Genomic DNA, 9,657 nt, shown 5'->3' on the forward strand with positions numbered 1-9,657 from the left:
ATTAAATTCTATGCGCATCAACAGTATTAAAAAAAAAAAAAAGCCCCCCATCTTTCTCCACACTGCATCAGTGCCTGTATGGTGGCTCTGACCCTCACAGTGACCGGTGGTATCTCTGCAGCCTTGCCGACTCCCTGCTGGGGACTCAGGAGATTACAGCGCAGTCCGCTGCTCAAGCGCTTCCTTTCAAGACTCCTCGAGGGAAGTTCTCCTTAAACATCGAGATGTGTTCGACGTACGGATCTTGACGGGAAGACATCGGCGCCCTCTCTGCTACCTAGCTTACGGAAGAAGACACTTTCCAAAGGGTACCATTAGCACGGTCCTTCAGGAACTTTGCCGAGGCCTCTTTATGAAACTCATCAACGGATGTGGAGCTAGTCAGGCCAAAGTCAGGCTAAAGTTAGGCCTTGAGAGCTTGGTGGACGGTGGACGGTGATGCATCTGCAGGCCTCCTTGAGAGGCGTGTAGAATTTCGTGGTGGAATGTGAACTGCTCATCCGGATCTGCTGTTTCTGCCTCCCCAAAGAGAAAAGGGGCTAATGTGAGGATGAAGGGGAAAGAGAGAGGAGGGCACTGAGGAGGAAAGGGGGGTGGGTAGGGGGGGGTGCATCAGTGGGAGCAAAGGAAAATGAGGAGTGGAAGAAAAAAAATAAAGGAGGAGGAAACGGCTAATTCCTCGAAGTCCTCCAAGTGGGCTCGAGCTAACATCTTCTCTAGCTGCTAGTCAACGTGGACCGAGCTGTCGACTGGCGCTGACTTCCTCTTTCACGAGACTTAGCTAGTTCACCCCCACGAGCACTCACTCCAAAACACCGCGTGCACGACGGACGAGGACACGTCCTGCAGAGGAAGCAAAGCTCGAGAAGACGAAGGAGACGTGGAGACATGGAGACGTGCAAACGTCCTGACAAGGTCAAAACAGAAAGGGAAGCGTGTTCACCAACCACCACTAATGTTACCCCTCCTCCTCCTCCTCCTCCTCCTCCTCCACCACCTCCTCCACCTCCTCCTCCTCCTCCACACGTTGGCTCTGACCAAAGTACGAAGATGTGGATGCTCGAACTTTTCGTGTTCGTCGAGCAGAGCCCAAAAAAAGTGGTAAAGCGGCTCCGCGCGCCGTCCGCCGTTTTCCGTAGCTACCCCTCCGTCGCGCGTGCAACACGTAGCTGATCAAACTTCAGCTTGTCACGTATTAAAAAAAAGTCCAGAGTTGAGCTCGTGAGGCTAGCACATTCCTGCACGCGCTCTGGATGAGAGAATGAAAGTAGGCAACACGCATATATACACACACGCGCGCGCGCACGCGGAAGGACAAGGGGGCCACCAAAAAAAAAAAAAAAAAAAAAAAAAAAAAAAAAAGCCCCGTCCAACATCACTTTCACATCTTAGGCCTCCCTAACTTCTCCCCAAACTTCCACTTCTGCCTGCTGCTCTTCTCAAACAGCGCCCGTCCGTCGAGCCGGAGCGCAAAGCGTAAACAAACGCGGTATTCAGGAAAAAACACGTAGCGAAGGAAAAAAGTTCGTAGCGAAACTAACGTGAAATACTTACGTTAAAAGTTCCCTCAGGGCCGGGCGGTCAGCCTCGCCTGCGCCGAGGCACGGTGGTGGTGATGATGGTGGTAAAAGAGAGGATGGACTTTGAAGAGAGGGAGAGACAGGGAGGAGGAGGAGGAGGAGGAAGAGGAGGAGGAGGAGGAGGAGGAGAAAAAAAATGCAAACTTGTTCCGGAGAGCGACCAAAATGGCGTTTCGGAGGATGTGCAAAAAGTTGGTCAACTAAGTCTCCTGCATCCCTCCCTCTCCTGCCGAGCCACGGGGAGGAACCCCGTCGACCGAGGAGCCGAACACGACTCGGAAAAGTCACTTTTCTCCTGTTTTTCCTGCCTCTCTCTCTCTCTCTCTATGTCTCTCTCTCTCTCTCTATGTCTCTCTCTCTCTCTCTATGTCTCTCTCTCTATGTCTCTCTCTCTCTCTCTCTCTCTCTCTCCAGCTCGGTACCGAAGCGCTGCTGCTCGCTAAACCTGATAAGCGGACGCGTCACGTGCTCCTAGTCTCCAAGGGGACGTCTGGTAGTGAGGCTGCCGCGAGCGCGAGCCTGGGGGAGCATCTCTAGCAGGGAGGGGTCTGGCCAGAAGAGGAAGGGACGGGTGGGTGTAGGGGTGGAGGCGGGGAGGGGGGGGGGGTGGAGAGGTGGAGAGGTGGGGGGACGGCAAAGTTTTGCCCAAAGTAGGCTGACCACTTAGAACCAGTTCGGTTGTTGGAGAGAAGAGCAACAAGTGTTATGAAGAGGCAGAGGGGCGCAGGAATCCAAAAAGGGGAGGGGCTAGGTTAGATTAAAGATATATATTGGGTTATGTGTTTATGAATAGTTTATATTCTGGCTGTAGTCACTCTTTCAAGATGTGTAGTAAAAAGGGAGGGGCATGGAAGTCCAAAGGGGAGGGGCTAGGGTAGATTAAAGTTATATATTGAGCATGGGAGTCAAAAAGGGGAGGGGCTAGGGTAGATTAAAGTTATATATTGAGCATGGGAGTCAAAAAGGGGAGGGGCTAGGTTAGATTAAAGATATATATTGGGTTATGTGTTTATGAATAGTTTATATTCTGGCTGTAGTTACTTTTTCAAGATGTGTAGTAAAAAGGGAGGGGCATGGAAGTCCAAAGGGGAGGGGCTAGAGTAGATTAAAGTTATATATTAGGTTATGTGTTTATGAACTTATATTCTGGCTGTAGTTACTTTTTCAAGATGTGTAGTAAAAAGGGAGGGGCATGGAAGTCCAAAGGGGAGGGGCTAGGGTAGATTAAAGTTATATATTGAGCATGGGAGTCAAAAAGGGGAGGGGCTAGGTTAGATTAAAGATATATATTGGGTTTTGTGTTTATGAATAGTTTATATTCTGGCTGTAGTCACTTTTTCAAGATGTGTAATAAAAAGGGAGGGTCATGGGAGTCAGAAAGGGGAGGGGCTAGAGTAGATTAAAGTTATATATTAGGTTATGTGTTTATGAACTTATTATATTCTGGCTGTAGTCACTTTTTCAAGATGTGTAATAAAATGGGAGGAGCATGGGGGTCAGAAAGGGGAGGGGCTAGGTTAGATTAAAGTTATATATTGAGCATGGAAGTCAGAAAGGGGAGGGGCTAGGTTAGATTAAAGATATATATTGGGTTTTGTGTTTATGAATAGTTTATATTCTGCCTGTAGTCACTTTTTCAAGATGTGTAATAAAATGGGAGGAGCATGGGAGTCAGAAAGGGGAGGGGCTAGGTTAGATTAAAGTTATATATTGGGTTATGTGTTTATGAATGTTTATATTCTGGCTGTAGTCACTTTTTCAAGACGTGTAATAAAAGGGGAGGGGCTGGGTTAGATTAAAGTTATATATTGAGCATGGGAGTCAAAAAGGGGAGGGGCTAGGTTAGATTAAAGATATATATTGGGTTATGTGTTTATGAATAGTTTATATTCTGGCTGTAGTCACTTTTTCAAGATGTGTAAAAAAATGGGAGGAGCATGGGAGTAAGAAAGGGGAGGGGCTAGGTTAGATTAAAGTTATATATTGGGTTATGTGTTTATGAATGTTTATATTCTGGCTGTAGTCACTTTTTCAAGACGTGTAATAAAAGGGGAGGGGCTAGGTTAGATTAAAGTTATATATTGAGCATGGGAGTCAAAAAGGGGAGGGGCTAGGTTAGATTAAAGATATATATTGGGTTATGTGTTTATGAATGTTTATATTCTGGCTGTAGTCACTTTTTCAAGACGTGTAATAAAAGGGGAGGGGCTAGGTTAGATTAAAGTTATATATTGGATTATGTGTTTATGAATAGTTTATATTCTGGCTGTAGTCACTTTTTCAAGAAATGTAATAAAAAGGGAGGAGCATGGGAGTCAAAAAGGGGAGGGGCTAGGTTAGATTAAAGTTATATATTGGGTTATGTGTTTATGAACAGTTTATATTCAGGCTGCAGTCACTTTTTCAAGACGTGTAACAAAAGGGGAGGGGCATGGGAGCCAGAAAGGGGAGGGACTAGGGTAGATTAAAGTTATATATTGGGTTATGTGTTTATGAATAGTTTATATTCAGGCTGCAGTCACTTTTACGAGAAGTGTAATAAAAAAGGAGGAGCATGGGAGTCAGAAAGGGGAGGGGCTAAGTTAGATTAAAGATATATATTGGGTTATGTGTTTATGAATAGTTCATATTCTGGCTGTAGTCACTTTTTCAAGACGTGTAATAAAAAGGGAGGGTCATGGGAGTCAGAAAGGGGAGGGGCTAGGTTAGATTAAAGTTATATATTGAGCATGGGAGTCAAAAAGGGGAGGGGCTAGGTTAGATTAAAGTTATATATTGGATTATGTGTTTATGAATAGTTTATATTCTGGCTGTAGTCACTTTTTCAAGAAGTGTAATAAAAAGGGAGGAGCATGGGAGTCAAAAAGGGGAGGGGCTAGGTTATATTAAAGATATATATTGGTTTATGTGTTTATGAATAGTTTATATTCTGGCTGTAGTCACTTTTTCAAGATGTGTAATAAAATGGGAGGAGCATGGGAGTCAGAAAGGGGAGGGGCTAGGTTAGATTAAAGGTATATATTGGGCTATGTGTTTATGAACAGTTTATATTCTGGCTGTAGTCACTCTTTCAAGATGTGTAATAAAAAGGGAGGAGCATGGGAGTCAGAAAGGAGAGGGGCTAGAGTAGCTTAAAGTTATATATTGGGTTATGTGTTTATGAACAGTTTATATTCAGGCTGCAGTCACTTTTTCAAGACGTGTAACAAAAGGGGAGGGGCATGGGAGCCAGAAAGGGGAGGGGGTAGGGTAGATTAAAGTTATATATTGGGTTATGTGTTTATGAACAGTTTATATTCAGGCTGCAGTCACTTTTTCAAGACGTGTAACAAAAGGGGAGGGGCATGGGAGCCAGAAAGGGGAGGGGGTAGGGTAGATTAAAGTTATATATTGGGTTATGTGTTTATGAATAGTTTATATTCAGGCTGCAGTCACTTTTACGAGAAGTGTAATAAAAAAGGAGGAGCATGGGAGTCAGAAAGGGGAGGGGCTAGGTTAGATTAAAGTTTTATATTGGTTTATGTGTTTATGAACAGTTTATATTCTGGTTGTAGTCACTATTTCATGGCGTGTAATAAAAAGGGAGGAGCATGGGAGTCAAAAAGGGGAGGGACTAGGTTATATTAAAGTTACATATTGGCTTATAAGTTTGCGAACAGTTTATATTCAGGCTGCAGTATTTTTTTAAAGAAGTGACCCCTTTATAAAAAAGTGGGATAGGACTACAAAAGGGGAGGGGTTAACTTAAATAAAAGTTATATATGAGGTTATTAATTCATGACCAGTTAGTACATATCCTGAAGTTATATATTGGGTTATGTGTTTATGAATAGTTTATATTCAGACTGTAGTCACATTTTCAAGAAGTATAATAAAAAGGGAGGAGCATGGGACTCTAAAAGGGGAGGGGCTAACTTAAATTAAAGTTATATATTAGGTTATAAATTCATGACCAGATTATACTCATTCTCCATGCTCGTATTCGTCATTTGTTCAAAGGGAAGTGCAACAAGTGTTAGGAAGAGGAAGGCGAAATTTGTACCTAAAAGGGGAGGGGCTACTTTACATTAAAATTATGTATTTTAGGTTATTCATTTATGACTAGTTTATACCCTTTTCTGCAGCACCATTTTTTAATCATTTGTTCAAAGGGGATGCAACAAGTGTTATGAGGAAGAGGAAGGCATGGGAGTCAAAAAGGGGCGGGGCTTAAGTTACATTAAAGTTATATATTAGGTTATTTCTTCATGTAAAACGTAATAGTCTCAAATGACCTCTGCATAGGGGAGGGGCTAACCTCCCCTATGTTCAAGTTCTATATTTGGTTGTGTATTTATGAACTGTATGTACTCTTCCTGCAGTCACTTTTTCATCCTTTGCTTAAAGGGAAGTGCAACAAGTGTTATGAAGGGGGAGGAGCATGGGAACCCAAAAGGGGAGGAGCTTAATGTACATTAAAGTTCCATATTGGGTCATTCATTCATGACCGATTAATACTCACCTTGCTGTCCAGTTTTTATCATCTGTTCAAAAGGAAGTGCAACAAGTGCTATGAAGAGGGAGGGGCATGGGATCCCAAAAGGGGAGGGGCTTAAGGTACATTAAAGTTCCATATTTGGTTATTCATTCAGTTCATACTCATCCTCCATGCTCATTTTCATCATTTGTAAAAGGGGAAGTGCAACAAGTGTTTTGACAGACCATAGTTTTCGAGGTAAACTGGGGGACGATGCCTTGCAGGACTTACCACCTTACCACCATAGGAATTACACATGGAAGCCGATGCGCTGGACAGAGCAGATATTTTAGAAATATATTTCTGAGAACAAATCTGACTCAACTTGAGCTTGCAAAGTTGCTGGCTAGCTAACATTAGCTGGTTCAGTCCTCAGGCGCTTCCCTGCAAGTATCTCTTCGAACACTACCTAATGCTAATACACAAGCCATCAAACAGCTAATTGACAGCTAACATGTAGTTAAAGTGAGATGCAGTCACGGAAGGTCTTCCGTTTTCTCCCCAACTTTGTCTTAACTAGCTTCTAGTGTAGTGACCCCAAATCATCTAAAAACTGGAGCCCATCTGCTGATCTGCTGTTCTAGTTGGACTTCATCAGTCCATGGCCCTTTGTTCTACAAACTCTCCTGGTTTGTGTAGATGTTTTTTAGCAGTTTTGCCAACTCCTCAGTAAGGAAAGTAGCTATTGGCTAAAAGTCGCTACATGATGTCATCTCCTAATTTCAGTAATTGTCTAAATATGTTAGAACTACAAATGAACTGTAAATAAATTAACTTGGTTGATTCCTTTTTTGCCTTTAAAATAGGCAAACTACTCAAAATAACTTCATGACATGATTTGTTGCTAGGCGCTTTCCTAAAAAAAGTCGCTAGAGGGGTCTGAAAACCGCTAGATATAGCGGCAAAGTCGCTAAGTTGGCAACACTGCTTTGTAGCGTACTTCAACAATTTGAGTTTTGTGAAAAGGTCGGCAGCAGGGTCTTCTTTCCTGTAGATTATTTCTGTGTAAGCAACGCTGCACAGTAGAATAGTGCACCACCCTCTTGACTCAGATAAATCTTATAGCATATTCTTGCCGGAGAAATGCAGCTAAGCAGACGTTCGGCATTCGCAAACGTTCGGAAAAGCGATGCAGAAGTTTCGCTAAAGGTTTTTTTTTCTGGCAGAGTTTCTTCTTGGTCGTGGTGCCGCTCTATTCCGTCAGTATTCATGAATTTGAGTAGAAATGAGCCTTTATAGCCTTCAGATACCGCGTGGACATTGACGACTTTCATTGTCAGCTTTTAAGACAATTCCTTAGAGGGGCCGATGTTCCCCCCCCCCCCCATTTTTTCACTACATGCTACACCGTGGCCAAAAGTATTGGGACACCTGCTCATTCATTGTTTCTTTCTAAATTAAAAAAGACCTTATCCTGCTTTTGTTGAGTAGCTGCCTCTACTGTCCAGAGGAGAAGGCTTTCTACTAGATTTGGAGTAAGCATTGCTGTGGGAATTTGATTGAACCAACTCCCAAACTCATCCGAAAAGCACTAGATGGAGCAGCCACCTTCCATCATTCCAGAGAACACAGTAGTGTCACTGCTCCACAGCTCAATGCTGGGGTGGTGCGACCTAAAGTAGCGAAATACATTCATTAGAGGAGGTGTCCATAAACATTTGGACATATGGTGTTAGACAGGCAGAGTCAGCCCTGATAAATACAGGTCGAGTACCAAGTACCATATCAGGAGTGACATATCTGTTAATTTAGCATCCCATGCAACCGGTCGCAGAGGAATTAGCATACTTAGCATTAGAGGATTCACTGTGAGACGGTTTAGGGCTCCAGCACACACTTCTGAGCCCAAACGGGATTGCTCACAGCGCAGGGAGTTGTTCGCTTTCATTTAAGTGAAGTGAGACGCGCTTTGGTACAGTCGAATGATGAATAGCGAACAATGGAATGAATAGTGGAAACAATGAGGCTGCAGCAGGCCCTGGCATGTGGATGTGTGTGAGAGCGAGCGTGAGAGCCAGGGAGAGCGAGAGAGCGTGTGCGAGTTGAGTGTAAATTGCCACTAGAGTGCACTCTCTCCACCGCCGGCTTCCTTACATAACCACACAAACCTGACCTTGTATTTGTACACTAAGTAATGTCTACAGTGACCTGAATAATCACCTCTGGCCCACTTGGTGTTTTTTCATCCTGCAAAAAAAAAAGTCCAAGTCATCAAATGCCCCAAGATGAGATGTCATACAGGCCATTGGAAACAACACCTGAATAAGCTACAAGAAAGGGAGAAAGGGAGAAACCTGGACATGATTATTATGGTTGCTGATTCTTCATTCGTGCACCGTAGCCAAACCAAACACAGGCCAGTTGCATATACGTAGAGAACTATGGTGGCATCCAGGTGGATGCTGATGACTCTAGTTCCTTTTAAAAGATGTAGATTTAGATGTATAAGCAAAAACATGTAACATGTGCTGTATGTGTATGGATGTGTGAGTGTAAGCTTGGGTTAACGATGGTCTAATTTGTGTATAATAGTATTTGTTTAAGATGTGCAGTGAAATAATGAGTCAGCATTGTGGAGAGACAGCATTATTGGACAATGCTGCCACCCGGTGGCTAAAATGCTGCTGTGGTCACACAGGCCACCTGGGTCCAGCTCTCCTACTCATTCATTTTCAACAGCCACACCTGTACTGTGAGATATCATTTAACCATCAAAAGTCTTGACCTAGTATGTGCTATGTGGACAAAAGTTTTGGGACACACCTTGTCATCACAGAATTCAGGTGTTCGATTCAGTCCCATTTCAGCCACAGGTGTATCAAATCAAGCCCCTAGTCCTGCAGTCTGCCTTTCTTACACACATCAGTGAAAGAGTGGGAGGTTCTGAAGAGCTCACTGAACTCCAGCATGGTTCTGTATGTAATAGGAGACACCGCTGCACCAACAACAGCAAGTCAGCTGGTGAAATTTCCTCCCTCCTAGATCTTCCACTGTACATCAACTGTGAGCTAAGCCACCAAGTGTCAGACCATGTAAAGCTACAGAACGGGGTCAGGGCCGAGTGCAGAAAAGTCTCCATCGCTCTGCTGACTCAATAACTGCAGAGCTCCAGACCTGCTGGAACTACAAAGGGGGACCAGCTCCATATTAATGCCTATAGGTTTAGAATGAGATGTCATAAAAGGTCCTGTAGGTGGAATGTGTCCCAATACTTTTGTCCATTTCGTGTATTAACACCACCATGGCTGTGACTTCAGGAAAATGTGGCGTTGTTGATTCTAGAGAGCAGCTCATCACTTCCAGACTCTAGTCTAGGCTGGGCTAGTTGGTTGGCTTTTCCTGTGCCGAGTCCGCAGAAGGAGAACTCAAGCTCGGCATGTGGCGAAGCGAAAGCCAGGGAGAGCAAACGCGGCTAAACGTTCTGCACTAGGCTAAAAGCTAACACTAGCTGACGCTCGCATCGTCCTCTCCCTCGAAAACAACCACCACCATACTTGACCTAAGCACACATCAGAAGGGAAAGCACTGGCTGGTATGGTACTTGAGAAAGCCAAACCTGGG

At 44.0% G+C, this 9,657-nt stretch overlaps 1 protein-coding gene across 1 annotated transcript in view; it reads right to left on the reverse strand.

Moving 5' to 3' along the window:
• Positions 1-1,617, reverse strand: part of rreb1b (ras responsive element binding protein 1b) — a 42,829-nt gene extending 41,212 nt beyond the window's left edge. Inside the window, exon 1 of the mRNA XM_072669153.1 lies at positions 1,555-1,617. The gene's annotated coding sequence lies outside the window, so the exon portion shown is untranslated. The remainder of the gene's footprint in view (positions 1-1,554) is intronic.
• Between the last annotated feature and the right edge of the window lie 8,040 nt (positions 1,618-9,657).

The sequence above is a fragment of the Salminus brasiliensis genome, chromosome 23, assembly GCF_030463535.1.
Source record: "Salminus brasiliensis chromosome 23, fSalBra1.hap2, whole genome shotgun sequence".
NCBI lineage: Eukaryota > Metazoa > Chordata > Actinopteri > Characiformes > Bryconidae > Salminus > Salminus brasiliensis.